This window comes from Canis aureus, chromosome 26 (genome assembly GCF_053574225.1).
Source record: "Canis aureus isolate CA01 chromosome 26, VMU_Caureus_v.1.0, whole genome shotgun sequence".
Classification (NCBI taxonomy): domain Eukaryota; kingdom Metazoa; phylum Chordata; class Mammalia; order Carnivora; family Canidae; genus Canis; species Canis aureus.
In genome coordinates, this window is record NC_135636.1 from 50,936,495 (window position 1) to 50,957,319 (window position 20,825).

The window sequence follows — 20,825 nt, forward strand, 5'->3', positions numbered from 1 at the left end:
TGTGCTGTGGCCGCGGGCCAGGACACCTCGTTCCCTTCCTTATGTTTAACCCAGTGGCTTCCCCGCCCCGTGCATCACACCTGCTGCTGGCCGTGGAGCAGGTGACATCACGTGGCACTTTGGGGCAGGCACGGCCGCCGCCCTGCCGGGAGGGTCTTCCCACCAGCCACTCCTGGATGCTCGGCGCTCTGGACCGCTTGGTTGCTTGGTAACAATTTTCACGGCTGCATTATAAGGAGATTTCTGAACAGAGGATTGCTTAAGACCTGACAGCAATTACAGAGAAGCCAGACCGCGGCTTTCATTCCAGAAACCAACACGCACACGGGCCTTCCATTCAGATAGTGGTTTTATTATCATTTAAGTGGGCTTCCCGTGCCCCTCGACGTGGCTGATTCCACACCCCGCGCTTGCGAGCATCTCACAGAAGCAACGGCAGTCACGGACGAGAGGGGGTCCCTCCCAACACTTTTCTGACTTACTCTTGGCTTCAGAGCTTGTGGTGAGTGGGAAGCAGCCACCCCACCAGCAGGTCACGGCCCCAACGCAGAAGCGCCACCCCCCGAGGCCTTGCCCCAGCCCCTGCCCCTCTGCTCTCAGCCACCAGCGCACCCATAACCTGCTGCCGTGGTGGGCCCACCTAGGCTGATCATGACGCTTTAAAGGAGGCAATATTGGGGCGATCACCTCTCCAGGAAGCCCTGTGATGTCCCGGGCCCAGAAACCACTCTCAGTTCATGTCCCTCTGTTCATGCCGATTGGTTCTCATGGGCAGAGGTGGCTCATAACTTTAATTTCTCCCTGTCGGATGGGACGTCTTGATGACGAGATCGAGCTTGCAGAGACATGTGGGCGTGCCAGGCTTGAAACCAAAAAATCCCCCACCCATTTCCATGCTCCTCTGTTTGCTCAAACTGCACACGGTAAGGCTATAGAATTATGCTGCAGGGACACCTGGGTGGCTCAGGGGTTGAGGATCTGCTTTCAGCTCACGGTGTGACCCCGGGGTCCGGGGATCAAATCCTGCATCGGACTTCTTGCATGGAGCCTGCTTCTCCCTCTGCCTGTGTTTCTGCCTCTCTCTGTGTCTCTCGTGAATAAATAAATAAAATCTTAAAAAAAAAAAAAAGAATTCTGCTGCACCCATGCCTCTTAGGGCGCCCACGAGCACACGTGCGTGCGTGCGTGCGTGTGTGTGTGTGTGAGATGGGATCTACAGGAACCTGCCTGTATCCTGAGTTAGTCAGTAGACTACTGAGTTTGCAGATCTGCCCACACTGCTTTGCCCACATCAACCGTGGCTGCTAGTCCAGACTCCGTTCCCTCCCCTAGTGATGAATACTTTGTTTTCCCCAGGATTTCCCTCCGCGCTGACAAAGCTGCCGGGGACAGACCCTCAGCCACCCTGCAGGTGGATGGGCACAAACTCCTCCGCAGGGTAGGTGTCAGGTGTGGAAACGCCGGGTGCACGTTCGTGTTTCTTCAGTTTTCGTAGGTGTCCTCAAGCTGCCAACTCTTCCAAGGAGTGAGAGCCCTGCCCGGCGGGACGCCCCACATCCTCGCCTTCACGTGGCCCTCTCACACTTTTTCTTTTTTGCTGTTTGCAAGTCTGATTGGTATAAAATGCTGTTCTGTTTCTGTTTCCGTGGTATTTCCCAAGATTCTAATGTAGTCGAGTGTCCTTCTGTCTGTTCGCTGATTTCCGAATACTGATGGCATCGCCCGATGCCCCTCACCCCCTCCTTCAAGCCCCCCAAAACATGCATTGACGACAGGACCAGGAGAGTCCAGGGACCGCCTCGGTTGTCCCCCACCCCCAACACAATACTAGAAGAGGATAAAATCACCGTCACTGACGTACGTGGTACATATTAATCTCTGCCTTTGGTGCCGGGGTGGTTTACAAAGATACGAGGCTGAAAATGGAAGAAATCCGTCGCTGCTGGATTGGTTCCACTGGTTCCACACTGACAGTTTGGTTCCCTGCTCTTTTATGAAGCAACGAGAAAAGTAACAAACCATCGGCGTTGTTTTCCTGTGTGTTTTTTTAAAGGAATAAATAAAGAAAAAAATGAACAAAAGAAAGAAGAAGAAAAGGCAAGAAGCAAGCCACTGTCTCCCACTGGCGCCCGCCGCCCTGCCAGCCCCGCTTCCCCGCGTCACCTCCCGCGATGCCTGGGCCACCTCCCGGCAAAGCAGCACGGCCCCGTCATTGATTGGCGAGTCATCGAACACTGGTCAGGGGCCTTTCTTCCTCTGTTTTCATTCCCTCCGTCTCCCGTGGGGCCTAACTATTCCTTATAGAACTGAAGGTCGCCTCCGAGGTGAAGACTGTCTTCATCCTCTGGTCCTCCCTCCCTCCCTGGGTCATCACGTGCCCACGACCCCCCAGGCAGCCGTTTATCAGGGGTCCCCGGGCAGAGACGGACACAGAGCACAGGGCCCCAGCCTCAGCCAGCACCCCAGGTGCCTGGAGGGCTTCTTCAACCACAGATGCTGGTGGGCTCACCCCAGACTTTCGGATTCAGGAGGTCTCGTGTGGGGTCTGATCATTTGCATCTTCTAAGAAACCCCCTGGCCATGCTAGCCCATGCTTGAGAACCCCGGATGACCTATTAACGGCTCCTCTGCCTCCTGAAGCTGAGGGCTTCGGATCCAGGGGAGGGCGAGAGCGGCGAGGCCTCCACTGTGTCTTCTGCCCACACGCTCCCTGGGACCACCCTGCATCCCTGCAGCCCCGGCTCCTCACACCTCCCACAGCTCCTGTGGTTTTGAGATGCAGGAAACTAATAACTAATAAAAATGGTAACATCCAACGTTGACAGCTCACTACCTGTGAAGAACTAGAAGGTTCCAGTAGCTATCATAGTAATAGCCACATAAATAACAGTAATGATCCAAACCTTGTATCCCGCCTTTGGGCCAACACCAAGCTCAGCGAGTTGGACGTGTCTTCTGATTCATTCGCACAAAGCTCTTGGTGGCTGCGCCCTGTTTATTAGAAGAGAGGAAGTAACTGGCCCAGGGCCACGCTGCAGCTGTTCCCGGAGGTGAAAGTCTAGTCCAGGGCCCTCCGAAGGCAGGACCAGAGCACCGAGGGGCCACCCGGCCAGTGCAAGGAGCAGACCCGAGGGAGGCTGGGGGTCCTGATGCACGCTCCAAGCAGCATCAAGGCCATCCTACTTCCCCTTCACCCCAGGGACCAGCAGGTGCATGAGATCCCGGGCAGAGAAACTTCTGCTGCTCCCAGGGAGAAACAGCTCCAGCCTCCCCGTGTCCCGCCTCATTTCCCTCTTACACCTAACGCCCCACAAAATCTCGCTTACCCACCCAGTACCCAGACTTTTGAGTCAGCAGAGAAGTGGAAGAGAAAACAGAGCCCGGCTGCCACATAGCAAGGTGTGCTGCAAGGACGTGCCCAGCCCGACCAACTCCTTCCTTCCCTCTCGGCACAGAGGAGCCCATTTGTGGGGCCCTAAGGGAAGCCTTCCGGTGCTGCCCCCTCCCTTGTCTCGGTGAGAGAAAAGGAGCCCCTGATCTAAGGCAATACTCCAGCAACAGGACAAACGGACTTCCTCTTGGTCTTGCCCAAGCTACTTACTGTCAACTCCTCAGCCGGTCAGAACCGACCTGGGCAGCTCAGCAGGGCTTGTCGGCTCGCGTGTCCACAGGAGAGTCCCCAAAACTCTCCCATTGGGGCTCTCTCTTCTTCTTTGCTTATTTTGAAAGGAATATGTTTCTCCCAGGAAGTTGGCAATACTCGTTAAAGTACGATTCCTCAGCTTGGGGTCTAGTTACAAGCAGTACCTTCTAGAACTTGAGGAACAGAGATGGGCACGTGGAGTTGTCCAGGGGCTGTATAAAGGGAGACCAAGGGCCCGTAACGTAAGGAGGCACTCCCAAGATGGTCTAAGCGCAGGCGGCCTTCGGGAGGAGCATCTCCTGGCCCGGAGCCGGAGAGGTGGCTGGGTGACAAAGCTGGGACAGTAAAGGTGCAGGCCTCAGCATCGGCTGTGAGTTTGCAGCTACCTGGGCTGATGGACAGGAGCAGAGCCAGTTTATCCAACGTAGATGCAAACCCACCTGTCCCGGGCACTGGGGAGCCGTGTAGACCCTGGCTCTGCCCTGGGCGTCTGCTCAGCCAGGGAGGGCGGGTGCAGGAGACTGAGGCCGAAGAAAACCCTGGTGAGTCCTGCAAACCTGGAGAAACGCTGAGTGCGGCTGGGATGTTCAGCATCATTTTCTCTCAAACTGTTTTTTTCACCAGCTTTATTGGGGTGTAATTTACCACATGATTCACCTTCTTAAGTGTGTGGCTCCATGACTTTTATTAAACACGCCGGGTCGCCCAACCATCATCCCAACCTAACTTTACAGCATTTCCATCACCCCCAGGAAGAGCCACTCCCACCCCAGACCCAGGCACCTCCTCAAGTCCTTGAAATGGAAAAATCACAGTTCATAGTTACAGACTTGAGGAAGAGCAGATTGCACCTGGTTTTTGTTTTTTTTTTTGTTTTTTTGTTTTTTTTTTTAATGCCCAACCAAGAATTGCTGCCATTTCTTAGACAAGGGACAGTACTGATGTTTTTTTCAAATCCACCTACCTCCATTCAAGAAGGGGCAACATGCTTGGCTTGGTTGAAGGCCAAGCCCACCTCCCCTTTTTCTTTCTGGCGCCTTTACCATCCCTGGAGACGTGGGGTGCCCAGGAGCCTGGGGGAACTGAAAGTCTGAGGACTCTCACTTGCACGGCCACTTCCAGGGCCCCACGAGGAACCCTGGCAATACGTTCATACACTCCATCATCTTTGTAGAATTTGCAAAAATGAGGCAAACCACCTCTGACCAGTGGTGGTTTAAGCTGTTCCTTCCCTCCGGTTAAGTCACCACCAGCCATTCCAGTGTAGGCTGTCTTTTGGGAATATTTGTCCTCCCCCATATCAACCCATCCAACATTTTGACCCAATGTGGCAAACCCAGGAGGGATAGCGCGATAGAAACAACCGCTCTGGGCAACTCGAGTGGCTCAGAATTTAGCTCCGCCTTCAGCCCAGGGCCTGATCCTGGAGACTGGGATCGAGTCCCACGTCGGGCTCCCCCATGGAGCCTGCTTCTCCCTCTGCCTGTGTCTCTGCCTCTCTCTGTGTCTCTCATGAATAAATAAATAAAATCTTAAAAAAAAAGAAGAAGAAGAAGAAACAACCGCTCTGGCTCTGGACACCAGGAGCCCAGGGCCCATGGAGGAGAATGTGGAGGAGTCAGAAGCTGGTCTGTGGAAAGTTCTTCCAAATCTTACAGTTCGTATAGGAAATAAACTCGATGAAATACCTCCCAAATTTGAAAATGATCCAAAAGCAGTATGTGACATTAATAAGAACATTTTGTGATGTGAGATGAGACTTCCTAGCTATTAATAATAGAATATCAAGTTTTGATTGATGAGCATAGATTAAAGGCTGAATTCCCTTCGGCCCATCTGTCCATCGGCTCCTGTAGGATGAGCTCCTCGCTGACTGCGGTTCTGCCAAAGGACGCCGGGGGCGTGGGGCTGCTCGCGGACTCGATGGCCCCGGGTCAGCAGGGGGTTGTCATCCCCCTCATCGTCGTTATTAACAACCTGAAATCGTACTCGCTAACTTCCAGCTTCTGGAACATGATGGTCACCCAGCTGACCGTGGGAATTACCTAACTCCGCGTGAGTGAGTTGCAGGTGTCGCCGTGGGTGGGGAGGTGTTCCTAAGTGCAGGTGTGGCGACGAAGACAGGCAGGGCCCGCCTTTTCCTTTCCTTTCTGCGGGAGGTACGTCTTCCCCGTTATGTTCTGTCCACCTCATTCCTCCCAGGAACTGTGCTCAGAGACCGCCCTGGGGTTGCTGGTGCTTCCCGGGTCCCCCGTCCCCGGCCACATGCCCTTCCGGGCCCGGGTCCTCTCCCAGGACCAGCCGTGGGCCCCGGGCACCCGTCGGTTCCTCCACCGGCTTCCCCAGGAACACAAGGGAGGGAAGGTGCACCTGCCCCGGGGCCCTTCCCCCGTCCCGGGGGACGCTCTCCCGAAGCTGAGTTAGGCGGCAACCGTTGCGCCTCCGCGGCAGCTTCTCTGCGCACCCGGCCTTCCCACGGCACCGCTCATTTCTGTCGCAGAGAATTCATTATCTGGACTTGCCAGAAAGAGCCTTAGACCTCTCGGCGGTTACTCCCACCCATTACTGAGAAAGTGGCTGCAGCCTTCCTCTCTGGAATTATTTGTGTGACGAGGTCAAGGATGGCAAGAGGAATGAATAGCCATTTGCGTTGGCGCCATTAGTACACTTTGTAGATAATTATACAATGTTTCAAGTATTCCTGGGGATTCACTTCAACTGCCCAATCTTATGAGTGAACTTTGACAGCGGAAAATTGTGGGTAATCTCTGTTTGTTTGAGTACCGTTTCTATAGCAATAAAAGTAATTATTAATAAAGGAAGAAAGTTGTGCTATGGATTTCAGTCAATAAATAGCCCTATTTTTTTTTCTTTTTTCTAAAAAGTGCTCACAATAGAGATCTAAAGCAGAAAGAAACAAGTAAAGGGCATCTAATAGCCTCCCTCTCTCTTTCTCTCTCTCCCTCCCTTTTTTTTTTTTCTGACTTATCTTGCAGGTGAGATATTCTCAATTTAATTAAAGTCACAAAGAACAACTGCAAGGCTATATTTCTAGCCGCAATCCCAAATGCCGAGGAGCTTGCGGATTTCTCTAGCAAAAGAAGAGGAAAGATCACCCTTGTGTGTGTTTTAAAGACAAGTGTCTACCTTTGTCCCCGTCCGTTTCCGCCGGTCTGTAAGGCCCGTGAAGGGCTCGGCACATCGCACACCATCGTGGGGGGAAGAGACAGTCTACTGCGTCTCTGACAGCCAAACAACCAGGGGCATGAGGCCCCCCCGAGCCAGTGGCCCCCAGAGGACAACCGACATGTTTGCGTTCGCGGGCTGACTGAGCAGCCTGCCTGCCTCCACTCACTGTGCATTTACTGAAGCCTGCTGCGTGCCAGGGAGCGGGCTGCAGACGGACGATGCCACCATTAACGTAGTAGGCGAAACCCTTGACGAAGCCCTGCAGAGCCCACACACCCAGTGGGGTAGGCGTGCGAACTACAACCATATGACAAGGGACTCTGCCTTCATTTAGGTTCCCCAGAAGCAGAGCCTGAAGCAAGGATTCAAGGGTAAAGAAGCTTATGCAGGAGGGAAGCCCAAGAAAGCCCAGCAAGGGAGTGGAGAAGTGAAACAGGGAAGGCAGACAGTGAAGACGAGTCACGAAGCCAGCTGCTGCCACATGGGATGGTGGAGCTAATCCCACAGGGGACACCCCCGCCAAGAGCCAGCAGAGAGCTTGCACCTCGGAGACATACCGCCTGAAGGAATGTTTCTGACCAGTCTCCCCAGCTGGACCGATTGAGGGCTGCTCCTGCACAGCACTACTTCTCTGGCTCTTCGGGTCTCTGGGCTGTGCAGCTAGAGGAGGCTCTGGGCACAGAGATGCTGATGCTGGTGCAGGTGGATCAGGCTACCGGCAAAGAGGAAATGCAGACATAGTGCCACCAATGTCCATTCCAGTCTCCAAAGGGGGACCGGGAGTTGGGGCGCCGTGGGGACAGAGCAGGGAAGGTTTCCTAGTAAAGGGAAGGGATGTCTGTGCTGAGCCTGGAAAGGTAGGTGGGCATGCTCCAGGGAGGTGGGCTGTGTTCGCAGAGGCCCGGGAGGGTGACCCCAGGAGGGTGACGACAGGGAGTGTCATCTCACCAGGGGTAAGGTTGAGAGGGAGGGAGGCAGGGAGATGATGCAGAGAGCTGCACCTGGGTCCCAATACAGGAGGGGCCTGTAACCAACAGGGTGCTGGGGAGGAATTTTAAGAAAGGGAATGACAGGGTCCAATGCAATGCTTTGAAAGAACCTCTGACCAACAGACACAGGAAATAATGCTCCACATCACTCGGCATCAGGGAAATATAAATCAAAACCACCATGAGATCCCACCTCACACCAGTCACAATGAGTAAAATTAACAAGTCAGGAAAAAACAAATATTGGAGAGGATGGGGAGAAAGGGGAATCCTCTTACACTGTTAGTGGAAATGCAAGCTGGTGCAGCCACTCTGGAAAACGGTATGGAAGTTCCTGAGAAAGTTAAAAATGGAGCTACCTTGTGACCCAGCAATTGCACTACTGAGTATTTACCCCAAAGATAGAAAGGTAGTGATCAGAAGGGGTACCTACACCCAGTGTCCATAGCAGCAATGTTGACAAGGGCCAAACTATGGGAAGAGCCCAGATGTCCATCGACAGATGAAAGGATTAGGAAGATGTGGTCTAGGGACACCCGGTGGCTCAGCGGTTTAGCACCTGCCTTCAGCCCAGGGTGTCATCCTGGGGTCCCGGGATCGAATCCTGCATCAGGCTCCCTGCATGGAGCCTGTTTCTCCCTCTACCTGTGTCTCTGTGTCTCTCATGAATAAATAAAGAAAATCTTTAAAAAAAAAAAAGAAGAAGAAGAAGCGGTCTATATATACAATGGAATATTACTCAGCCTTCAAAAAATGAAATCTTGCCATTTGCAACCATGTGGATGGAACTAGAGGGTATTATGCTGAGTGAAATAAAGACAATTATCATGTGATCTCACTCATGTGAAATTTAAGAATCAAAACAGAGGCTCATAGGGGAAGAGAGGGAAAAATAAAACAAGGCAAAATCAGAGAGGGAAACAAACGATGAGAGACTCTTAGGAAACACACTGAGGGTTGTTAGAGAGGAGGGGTTGGGGGAGGGGGTCACCAGGTGACGGGCATGAAGGAGGGCAGGTGATGGGATGAGCACTGGGCGTTCTATGCAGCTGATGAATCACCCAACTCCACCCCTGAAAGTACTAATACTCTATATGTTAATTAACTGATTTTAAATTAAAAAGGAAGAAAAGGAAAGAACCTCTCTATGTCCAGTGAAGGGCAGCCTGCTGCCGAGAAGCCACACGGGTTGCTGTGGCTGCAGCTCCGGAGACAGTGGGGCGGTGGCAGTGAGGCCCAGGGAAGGTGCTGGGTCCGCAGAGAAGATGGGTCGTCGTCAGGGTCCTTTCTCGGGGCGGGGGCGGCAGCTGAGTCAGGTCAGATGGATTCCCAGCTGCACCTGGGAAGGAGGGTTGAGGCTAGCCAGACCCGGGGACCGGGGACCGGGGACTGGGGACCTGTTCGGCCGAGGTGTCGGGCCGCCGCCCTCCCAGGCCCGGGCTCTCCTGTAAGACGCGGCGGAGCCGACGCCGCAGATGAGACCGAGAAGCTCCACTTTCACGCCTCCCTTCAAAAGCAACCATCTGACGACGAGGCTTAGCTGCTAATCCGTCTTCCCTGCATGTTCGCCGACTCTCAAAGGCAGCTGCCAGCTTGGTCTCAGCCAAACTCACCTCCCAGACACCAATTTTATTTTTAAAATGACAGTTGGAATAGGATCCGGCCTAGCGGCTTTGTTCATGTCGCTTCTTTTCCCCTCCCCGTCGGCAGAAGTTCAACCACCAAGTCCTCCCGTGAAACAAGCCCAACGTCTTCTTTCCTGTCTGTGCAACCATCGGGGAACTAGCCCAGAGCGCTTCCCCGAAGCCCTCTGACCAGACACGAGCCCAGAGCTTACGGGTGCCCGAACCGATCCCCCGGACGGCCCGTGGGAAACATCAGGTGCTCGTCTGGCCACCGCCGGCCACCAGCCCGCCTACCGCAGCGGTCACCCCGGGAGACACAATAACAGCAACACGACGCACGACATTCAGGGAGCTACGCGTTGCTCGGTCACGTGTAGGATTTTCTCCTGCTCCTGATGATGCTTATTTAACACCCGTCACTGGGGGAGGATCGGGTGAGCAAGTCTCAGGTGCGTTGGTTCAGCTCGACTGAGGGATCTATGACCCGGTCCCTCGTCCCAGGCGGAGCTCTCCGGTTGTCACGCAAACCCCGGAAGGGAGGGCGGCCCGCCCAGCCGTCTTTTCCAAAATTACGGGAAGAGGGTTGGAGTTTCTCAAGAGGCTCTGTGCTGACTCAGAGCGCGAGCGGGAGAGAAAAGCCCGTGACTGGGTCCCAGAACAGAAACGCGGGCTGAGCTGGGACCTGGAGCTGGGGCCGGTGGGTGTCTCGGTGTTTCTGCACCTCGTTTGTGGGGGACCCTCGGCCTTTCCACCTGCAGAAAGACTCACCCTACGCCGGCCTCTCCGGGGTCACCAGACGGCACCTCCACCCCATCCCGGCCCCTGCTCCCTGTCCTGCTCGCTCTCTTGTCCTCCGGGCCCAGCACAGAGCCCAGCGTGCACGGGCCCCACCCGAACCCATAGTCGCTGAATAAAAGATTGAAACATCCCAGTGGATTGTGTACATTAGAGGAGACGTGACCTTCGGCATCACTGATCTTGGTGTTTGTTTGGTGAGACGAGGGGAAGACGATTCAAGAAAGAATTATTTACAAGTTTCTTGTTTTCATTCAAAATGAAAAAATATATATAGAAATTTTATTGAAATGCATGGATGCAACATATACTTCACACCGGGGTTACCTACATTTTCGTCTAGAGAAGGATTTGGCAATCCGTGGCCCGCTGGCAACATTCGGCAGCCCCGTGGTTTTTGCGAATTATGAGTTTTTGTGGGCAGATGAGCACAGGGTTTGTTGATGGTCAGGCCTGCTTTCACCCCAGGGCGGGGTGGACCTGCTGGACACGGGCCTCCGGGCCTCCAGACGGAGCGTATTTGCTACCTGGTCCTTGAAGGGGCCAAGTCAGCCACAGAAAGGAACCGATGGTGGACACGTGACTGTGACTTAGCGTCTGGACAGTGTGAGATCCAAGCACAGCCTCGGGGAGGTGGGGAGGGAGGGAGGAGCCCGAGCACCGCTGGCAAGTGCCCTTAGCCTGGAGCAGACACACGCCCCCCTCCCCCCGACCCCGCCCCGGGCCCCAAGGGGCTCAGTTCCTCCCCAGGCCCCCTGAGGGGGCGCTCAGCACTGCCACCCAGGCCTTCCTTCTAACCCCAGATCCTCGTAGCTGCCACCCAAGCAGCTCGCCAACCTCGTCGGGGCCTCGGCGTCCCCATCTGAAAAGTCAAGACGTTAATATCGGCTGCTCAGACTGAGGCCCTTGGTGGGATTAAAGGTAACCGTATCTGTGAGAAGCAAGCACGGTGCCTGCCTGTAGGAGGCACCCCGAGGAGTAGTTTCATACGTCATCACATCCCCAAAGTCCATAACATGTTGGTAATTGTTTAACAAGGAGATTTCTGGGGGATGGTGGGGGGCTAAGCTCTGATTATTGCTGTGGCGCCAATGCCCCAGGCGTGGCCATGTCGACCACGGGACGTCCCGCAGCGCCCAGAGCGGAGGAGAAGCTGGCCCTCGGATCTCCTGAGTGGTTTCGGCCACTGGCAACACTTCCCTTGTAGGCGAAAACACCCCCATTTCCTGGGGTCCCTCTCGTTCGCTGTCACCCCGCGGCCTCCATACGACGCTGCCCCAGCAGCACAGATGGCAGCTTCCGTGCCTCTTTGTGCCCCATCGCGGCCGGGACCCCATCGCCTACATCTCCGGGCTGCACTGGGCTTATTTTCTGCAGATTTGGAAGGAGACAACCTAAGAAGTGACTTATTCCATGGATATTTTACATCAGTCCAGCTCCGTGGCCTCAGCTTCGGGTTTGGGGCGTTCGGTCCCAGTCTCAGATGCAGCCTGCTGGGTGCCAGCACCCTCCCTCCTGGTCGCTCCCAGGGCGCCGGGCGCCCATCCCAGGCTTGTGACCCCAGGTATTTCCCACTTATTTTTTTCTCTTTTCCCCTTTATTCCCTTTCACTATTGTTTATATTCCCCAAATGAATGAGACCATATAATGCTTGTGACCCCAGGTATTTTCCAGGGAGGCCGCGTACGGCATCTCTGTGGCGCTCACTCCAAACGGCCATACGCTACCTCTGAGAACCCGGCTCGGCTAATGTACAGTTGATTTTAATTTTTTTAAGGAATAAGAATAATACCTGGTAGGGTACGAGTTACACCGTTCTTCCCCCCGCCCCCCACCCTCTACAATCTGCATGTACCGCATTTTTCATCCATTCAAAGAATTCAAATAAAAATCATGCAGCATACCTGGGATAATTATGTCCATCAAAGAACACTCGCGGGTGTCCAGAGCCCGGGAGCCCTGCGCGGACTCTTTGTTTAGAAGCGCAGGGAAGGGAGGGGGTCTGTGGGGGAGCGGCGTGCGGGAACTCAAACACTCCCGTATTTCCCGGTAATGGCCCATTAGAGAAATAGCAGTTTGATTTTCAATCACGCTTAATGATACCTTTTGTGCAACCGGCACCCTCCCTCTGTCCCTAATGCCCACCAGGCCGACGTGTTGGAACAGGACCCTCACAGGTGGAGGCACGGGGTGGGGAGGGGTGAGGCGGGTGGGGCCACCTCCCAGGCGGCTCGGAGGAGCACCTCGCGGTCACAGCCGTGACAGAAAGGGCCGCTGCTGCTTCAGATCGCTCCGTGGGTCTCGAAGCCACCGTCGGGCAGTGGGGGAAGGGGAAGCGCCAGACAATGGGCGACCAAGGCCAACAGGCCAGCTTCTCGGTCACTGTCGCGCGCCGTGTGCCGGTGAGACCTCTCCCAAGATGCGGGAGCGCACGAGGGGGCCCGTGTGTGGTCCTGGCAGGGGACGTGGAAGCACAGGCCATCCCGCCTCCCAGCGGAGCCCAGCGCCCTGTCCCCCCGCAGAACTTGTCGTTGAGACGGAGGAAGAAGTCCCGCTGCCAGCGGTTTGGTCCTCCGGGGACGCCGTGTTGGTCTGGTTCCCGGGAGAAGCAAAGCATCGGAGCCAGGGGATGGGATGGAGAAGCCCGGGTCCCCGTGAGCCCCCCTCCCTGGCTGCACCCCCACGAGACGTCGCACTTCCCCTTCTCGGCTTCTGTAGTATCTTCCTGGATCCGCATCGTGGATTCCCCTTCTTCCCTGAGCCACGGGCTGCAGGGGACCCCTACCTGAGCGACCCGTCCCCATCCTGGGGAAGCAAGTCTTCAAAATGTAAGTCCCAGGAAACACACCTTCTAACCAAGATCCTCTGCCCCGAGCTTTGGGGTCACGTCCTGCCCGACTGTCTCACCCTGAACAGCTGGTGTCCCTGGGGGGCCTGGGATCCCCCTCCCTGTGTCACACGCAGTGAACCAGGTGGCGACGCTGGGCTTGCACCTGCAGCGCTGGGGGTCTTCCTCTTCGTGACGGACTGTAAGTGACTTTGCTGAGACTGTCCCAGCCTCTGTCCTCAACTCTCTCCCAGTCTAGTCGGGGAAAGACACAGCATGAAGCCAGAGGAGAAAAACCAGCATTTTGAATGATACAGGTATCACTTTGGATCATTTTTTTTTTCCCTCCCAGTTAGAAATGGATAGTGGCATGGGACGTCCGGGTGGCTCAGTGGTGGAGCACCTGCCTTTGGCTCAGGGCGTGATCCTGGTCCTGGGATCGAGTCCCGCATTGGGCTTCCTATAAGGATCCTGCTTCTCCCTCTGCCTATGTCTCTTTCTCTGTGTGCCCCTCATGAATAAGTAAATAAAATCTTTAAAAAAATAAAAGCAAGAAATGGACAGTGCCATTCCCAGCCTGTCCTGTCTGGGTTGACATCTCTAAAAATGCTTCCTTTAATTTGGAAGCTAGCGTCGCCCTCATCCTGACGGGAGGGTCTGAGACCAAAGGCAGCCACGAACTGTCCAGAAATCCTGCCTCTCCGCCCCACCTCATTTGTGGGCTACGCCCCGATGCCCCCCCGCAGCCAGGAGCGAGACCCCACCCAGAGCGGGGTGGCACCTGCCCAAGCAGGGGGTTCAGGCAGCGTTCCCCGGAGCCTGGTCCCTGAGCCCAGAAGCACAGCCAACGTCCCTCCATCTAGAGCGTTGGTAGATTTACCCCAGAGGACGAGGCTGGAGACGTGCGTACAGGATGTGCCTTACAGCGCGGTTGATCACAGTTAACTAGCGCCAAAATGTCCTACAGTAAGAGACCAGGTGTAAAAAAAATTCGTGCAACAGCCACATGATGGAATGTGCCACAGTTAACAAATTCCTTCCCAACAAATATTTTGGGAGGGTGGGAAATGCTCTTGCTATGTGAATACGAGAGAAAGGGTGAGACAGAAATTCGTGAGTAAAGGATTATCTCACACACACGCAGACACACATGAGCGACCGTAATATTGGTGGGAGCCGCTGAAAGGAGGCCCGCGGGAGGGCGGGGATTGCCAGACACTTTAATTTTCATCTGAAGAATTCCCTGTATTTTCCAAAATGTATAGACAAACGTGTATTTCCTTTGTAATTAGAAAAGACATTGGATGGGGATCCCTGGGTGACTCAGCAGTGTGGCGCCTGCCTTCGGCCCAGGGAGTGATCCTGGAGTCCGGGGGTCGAGTCCCACCTTAGGCTCCCTGCAGGGAGCCTGCTTCTCCCTCTGCCTGTGTCTCTGCCTCTCTCTCTCTCTCTCTGTGTCTCTCATGAATAAATAAATAATATATTTTTTAAAAAAAGAAAAAGAAAAGACATTGAGGCCCCTGGGTGGCTCAGCGGTTTGGCACCTGCCTTCGGCCCAGGGCGTGATCCTGGAGTCCCGGGATCGAGTGCCACATCGGCTCCCTGCATGGAGCCTGCTTCTCCCTCTACTTGTGTCTCTGCCTCTCTCTGTGTCTCTCATGAATAAATAAATAAAATCTTTAAAGAAAAAAAGAAAAGACATTGGGGCCCCTGGGTGGCTCAGGGGTTGAGCGTCTGCCTTCGGCCCAGGACATGATCTTGGGGTCTGGGATTGAGTCCCGCATCAGGCTCCCTGCAGGGAGCCTGCTTCTCCCTCTGCTTGTGTCTCTGCCTCTCTCTCTCTCTTGTCTTTTATGAATAAGTAAAATCTTAAAGAAAAAATTTTAAAAATCATATTTTTATAACTAAATAAAAAATAGGAAGTCCAGCATGGCATGGAAGGCCAGGCCGTCAGGAGATTCGGACATGCTTCAGGGTTGCCAGGAGGGGCACCTGCCACGGCACCAAAATCACATCTTGGAAATCCACGTGCAGAGCTCACACATTTCAAACCCAAGGGAAACCTTAAATCAGTGGTCTTTCCCCAAACATGCTCTCACTTCCTGGCGTGGACGGCTGCCTGTCCCCCAGGATGAGGCTCGTCCATCTGGAGGGTGAGCTCCAGGTGTCCACCCCAGGGCTCCCTGAGGACGAGCCTGGGGACCTCGGGGTCCCCACCTTAAGGGGAGGTCAGGGGTAAGAGTGCCTCAGGTGCAGTGCAGGGTCTACTCGCCAAGGCCATGACCCATCGCGTGGCTCCACCCTGGGGACGGGGGCCTCCGCTGGTGGACAGAAGGGGACAGAGGGTCCGAGATATTCTAAGCTTTGGATGACACACGAAGGCTGCCTCCATCACGGCATGCGGTGCTTCCTCGTTATGCCTAACCGATGTAATAAGGAAAACCAAGAAGGGAGCAGGTTTGGGGAAAACATTTTTAAAAATGTAATATCTCCACAATTTAAAATGTTTCTCTGACTCCGACTTAAGAGACACATATATATATTTTTTCCTTACGGGTTCTGGTACTCCTTAACGGAGCCACCGTCTCACACAGAATTGGGTTCTTCTTGGATTAATATCTTTGAAAATTAAGTTGATTTATAACCAATTTTCTCCTCATTTAAACAGCGACCCCCAAGGGTTCCTCTGGGGAACCCACAGGATCCGAGAAATGATGGGTTGCCAGGAAAGCTCAGTGAAGCTTTGCAAACGTGTACATATGGCGGTGGGTGCTTAGGGGAGCAAAATAATGTATTTCCGTGTTTTGCAGTCCTGCCTTGATTTTGGAGTCACAACATGCACTTTGCTGGGGACAGGGAAGCACTAACCGAACAATTACCCAACAACCCCATCGGAGGCCCCACTCTCAACAGAAACCATTCGAGTTTCTCCCCGTCCTCGGGGTACACGTGGGTCAGCGTCCTCAGAACGTTGGGGAGACTCCCCGTCCTTCTCCGCGCAGCCCGGGACGCACCACCTCCACCCGGAGTTTGGAAGGACGCAGGGGTCCCCGCTCCATGGTCAACGTTGAAAGGTGGGATGTGCGGAGGGTGGGCGGCCGGATGCTGCCGACGGATGCAGGAAACACAAACATTGGTGGAGCGGCACCCTCCTCCCCTCTGCTGGGAAAACACCGCACTGTGTTATTTTGCTATCGTTTGGGGTAAAACGCGCTCAGTGTGTGTGCCCCACAAACGCGGCAGGGACGAAAACGGGTGGATGATAACCGGGTGCGGCGGAGTATGAGCGTGGGCCGTGTGCCAGGCCCCGGCCAATGTGTGCCATCCCGCAGACCCCCACCCCGTGTCCGCAGGCGAGGGCGCAGAGACTCGGGGTGCAGGTGCCTGAAGGGTCAGCGGAGCAGCCCCACGGTTGTCTTTGTTTTTCCATTCACGCGGCCCCCGATGGAATCTGTATTATTTACGCAGCTCACCGTCCCCCCCGAGTCCTGCCAAGGCAACACGAATTTCTCTGGCTGTTCACGGGGTGTCCCGGTCCCCAGGCCGAAGCCGCGCTCCACGAATCCCTGCTCTGGGAAGGAATGCACGCGAGCTCCCTCAAGCATCGTAGGCCACCTGGAGTAGGTCATTCCCGCCCCGCGGACGCTTCCCAAACCGAGAAACGACTTTCCAGAAGTATTTTAACCCAGCCGCCAAGCGTCCCGGCTCGGTTTGCTGCAGTCAGCAGCGCTGTGCTCAGATTTCCTGCCTTAAAGACTCTGCTGGATTCTGGGGCGCCCCGGCCACCGTGGCCAGAGCCACCGCGGCCGGTTGTGGAGCTGCTCTGCAAACCATCGTGAGGGCTGCTACCTTCCCGGGGCCCCCGGAGAGCAGCACGTCGAGGTCCAGGAGTAGCTCCAGCGGGTGGAGCCAGACGGCTCGGACCCACAGATATCCAGGACGCGTTATGGGGACGAGCCGCGACCCTGAACTCCTCCAGGGTCCCCTCCCCAGCTCCGGGTTGATAACCAGAAGGAAAGAGCAATTTGGAAATAATTTAGGCCCGCGGTAATTGCGTTGTCCTGTGGGTAAGACGCAGAGGCCTCCTCCGCCCAGAGGACGCAGCCCCGCGATGAGAGCCGGAACCTGTGCTCTAGGCAGAGAGGAGACCCCGCTCAGTTCCCGGGGCTCGGGGTGAGCCTCGACCCCACTGCCAGCCGGGCCCCAAACAGCCTGTGGCAGGAGGGGCCCATGCGCCCTGGCCTGGGCAGAGCCTGGGTGGCCCCGACACCGTCCCGCTGGGCCGAGCTGCCCTGGAGCAAGGCCCGGCCCCCCCGCTGCCCTAGGCCTGACCCGCACCCCGGCTTGGACCATGAGGACGCAGGCACTGGGCCGGCAGGCAGCGCACCCGCGTGTCCTCCACAGAACCCAGCACCCACAGGAGCCGCTCTCCAGCCCAAACTGCACTGGCCAGCAGAGCCTCATTTTAAATGAGGAGAAAATTGATTATAAATCAACTTAATTTTCAAAGATATTAATCCAAGAAGAACCCAATTCTGTGTGCACCTTCTTCACTCCCCGGAGCTCGCAGCTTGCCCTGGCGTAGGGACCATCGGTGACTCAGGATGCAGGACCCGCCTTGCTATGTGCCCACCAGCGACCCGGGCTCACCAGGGACATTTCCAGGGACCCAGGTCTGAGTGCAAAGCCCTTCCAGCCTCCCCTGCACCCTCTTGCAGGGGCCTCTGGGGGGCCCCTGCCTACCTGCCTGGTTCTGCAGGACCAAGGGGCCGGGGCCGCCCCAGGGCCTCACGAGCCCGTCCATGCCCCCTTTACTGGGCGGTCACAGGACAGCACTCTCTGCCCCCAGGGGGCAGGAAGCCCTCTGTGCCCAGGGCCTCATGCTCAGCAGGGCCTGCGATCCCCGAATGTGAGTGGGGCCCCACCGGGAAGCCATCCTCTGGGGCTCTGCACCCCGACAGTGCTGGCTCCGTTCTGGTCCCCACGTCACCACCGAGCCACAGGGTCCTCCCCGGGTGCACAGAGAAAGCAGCGGCCTCCCACCTGCAACCCCACAGAGCCGCCGGGAGAGGCCAGGACAGGGTGAGAGCCTCGGGGGGTGGCGCAGTCTGAGGCGCCGTGCACAGGCAGGGGCAGGACCCTGAAGCAAGCTCGGTCGACACCAGAGTTTTTCCAGAAGACCCTCCCCTGCTACTCAAGATCGTGGCATTGAGTCGGACAGCCCCAAACCAGAAACATCCACCCCAAGGTAAAGGGCGCCTGCTTCCTGGTAAAGACGTTTCTCTCTCCCCTACTTGAATGCCTCGACCGACCTGGGACTCACGACTCCACGGGGCACGCTGTCCCATCTGCAGCCAGCTCTTCTTCTTGTGAAGTTGACATCCACAAATTCTGTGGTGACACGCGGGAGGAAGAGGCGTAGTTGGGGTTGAAACCTTGAAGCCTCAGCTCTGGGGTCGAACTTGGTGGAATTCGGAGAACACGTGTGACCTCCCTCTGTTCCCGTCTCCTCGCTTTAAAGTGGAGAAGCTTCAATGCTCTAAGCGTCACATCTGTTTCGATACTTTGTATTAGAAGAAATAAAGGCTAAGTCTTGGCTTACGGGGGTGGGTCTGGTTTCAGGTCCGGTTTGATCCAGGACACGAACAACGCCCAGCTCCTGCGTCCCCCAGCTCCGTGGCCACCTGGGTGCTGGCCAGATCCTCCAGCCGCTGCTCACTTCTGGCAGCAAAGTGACCATAGGCCCCTCAGATCTCGCATCTGCGGGCCTCACGTCCTGGCACGCACATTCTCCACCTGCCCTTGTGTCCGAGGTGGGGCCAGTCGGACCCACCACTGGCTGAGCATCAGAGAGAGGCGCTCCCCAGGAAGAGTCGGGATCTGCAGAATGAACAAGTTGCTAAGCTTGAGCGGGAGGCACTAAATGGTCGTCAGGAATGAACATTAACACACCTTCTCCCATTTCCCTAATCGTCCTATGAGATCCACACAGTTGCCTGGGGGAGTTTAGAACAGCCACCGCCACAGCCCACGCTCCCCCGGGGGAGCCCGTAGCCGTCTCTCAGATCCCCCCCCGCCCATCCTGAGGGTCGGCCCCGGTGGACCCCAAAGGCCCAGGCCTCTCCAGGTGCCTGAAATGACGTGAATGGTGCGAGGCCACGGAGACCCAGCGAGCGATCCACGGCGATCACGCCGGAGAAGCCGGCACCGCTACCGGCGGGGATAACGTGCAGCTGAGCGGATGCGCTTGACGGAAACGTTTAGGTTGTTGGGCTCGGCCCCGGGCGCCCGTAGGATAGCACATCCCGCTGTGCTGGGCCGAGGAGGGAAAACTCGGGGAGAAGGGGCGCACTGGAGCCCGGCTTCCCGGCTCGGGGGTGGGGAGAGGGCACAGACGCGCTTTATTCCCTTGGTTTTATTTCTCCTTGATGTAGGTCAAGTGACATCACCGACCCGATGTGGCCAAGAGTCTGGCTCTCCCTGGGGACTCAGCCGGACGCTGTGTGTCCATCGACAAATAGTCACGGAGCGACGGCTACGGGCTCGGCACGTGGCACTGGGCAGGGTCGGGCGGGAAAGGGGGACACTCTGCAGCAAATAGACCGAGTCTCTGCTCTCCAGGGGTCCCGGGCTTCTGGAAAGCCCAGCACACACGCCCGGCCTCTCACGTGGCCAAATGGGCAGCTGGAACCAGTAAGGCCGGGCGGGGAGGCCTGGGGACACGTGTGCCGCCCCCTCTGCTGGCCGCACGTCTCCCGGGCCTGCTGCGCCGTCGGATGGACAGGCTTCTGCTGCCCCGGCTCGGGGGGCCAGGGGCACGAGGTCGGGGTGTCAGGGGGTGAGCTGCTGAGGCTCTGGAGAAGAGTCCAGCCGTGCATCGTCCCCGCGCTCCTCAGGGGCAGTCGCCTCACCTTCAAGGCCGCCTCCCAGTGATCCCGGTGACCCGACCCTCCTGCCAGCCCCTCGTGACCGTCTGTGCCGGTGTCCGGGCCTCCGGGGCTCCGGGGACGCCTCCCGCTCCAGGGCCCTTGCTCCATCCCATCTGCAAAATCCCTGCGGCAGGCGACGGAGGCTCAGGTTCCAGGGACTGGGACGGGCCCCGGACTCAGCCAACCACACACCGGAGAGAACCCTCTCTCTCTGCTCAACGGAGATTTCACATCTGGAAATACCATGATGTGCACACACTTCCGCTCCCCCTGTGGCAGGAAGAAGCACATTATTCAGGGAGTTTGTTGTTCGCCTTGCTAAAAAGTCAAAAAAAAAAAAAAAAAAAAAAGCAACGGCTTAAGATTTGCTTGTTTTCACAACAGGGAGAATGGATACCTTCAAGTGGCTGCACTTAGTCTGGGTCTTTCGAAGTTGGTGAATCCTTTTGGGTTTAGAACTTTCTAGGGCCTTCTCTCCAGGAAGGTTTTCCGACACAGATTGCTTTGACAAGGGTCACCTGCTGGGGTCTGGGGGGAGGACGGATGCGAGTTTACTTTGCATGTGTCATCACTGATCAAGAGTGATCACCAGGAAAGCCCACCTTGTTTACCCCGTCTCCATGGGAACGGCCTGCACCCCCTCGGCTTCGCCTCTGGGAACTGGAGACATTTTCACAAACTGCCGTTAACCTGTTCGCAGTTTGATGTGCTGCCGAGTGGGGAAAAGCAGCAGCTGCCGAGGTGCAGGGAGAGCCAGGAGGGAGGCCGGGAGGCGGGGAGGCGGGCAGGGGGACAATCTCTCTGATGGGAACTCGGGAGCTGGCCGGA

General features: G+C 56.1%; 1 long non-coding RNA gene across 2 annotated transcripts; it reads right to left on the reverse strand.

The window, feature by feature from the left end:
• Window positions 1-331: 331 nt before the first annotated feature.
• On the reverse strand, window positions 332-20,218 carry LOC144298638 (uncharacterized). Of its 2 annotated transcripts, none has more exons than XR_013365591.1 (3): window positions 18,381-20,218; window positions 2,904-2,991; window positions 332-2,035 (listed from the first exon to the last, which is right to left on the reverse strand). It is a non-coding gene; the product is annotated as an uncharacterized LOC144298638 (long non-coding RNA). The 2 variants fall into 2 exon arrangements; XR_013365590.1 differs by lacking the exon at window positions 18,381-20,218 and adding an exon at window positions 3,331-3,397.
• Between the last annotated feature and the right edge of the window lie 607 nt (window positions 20,219-20,825).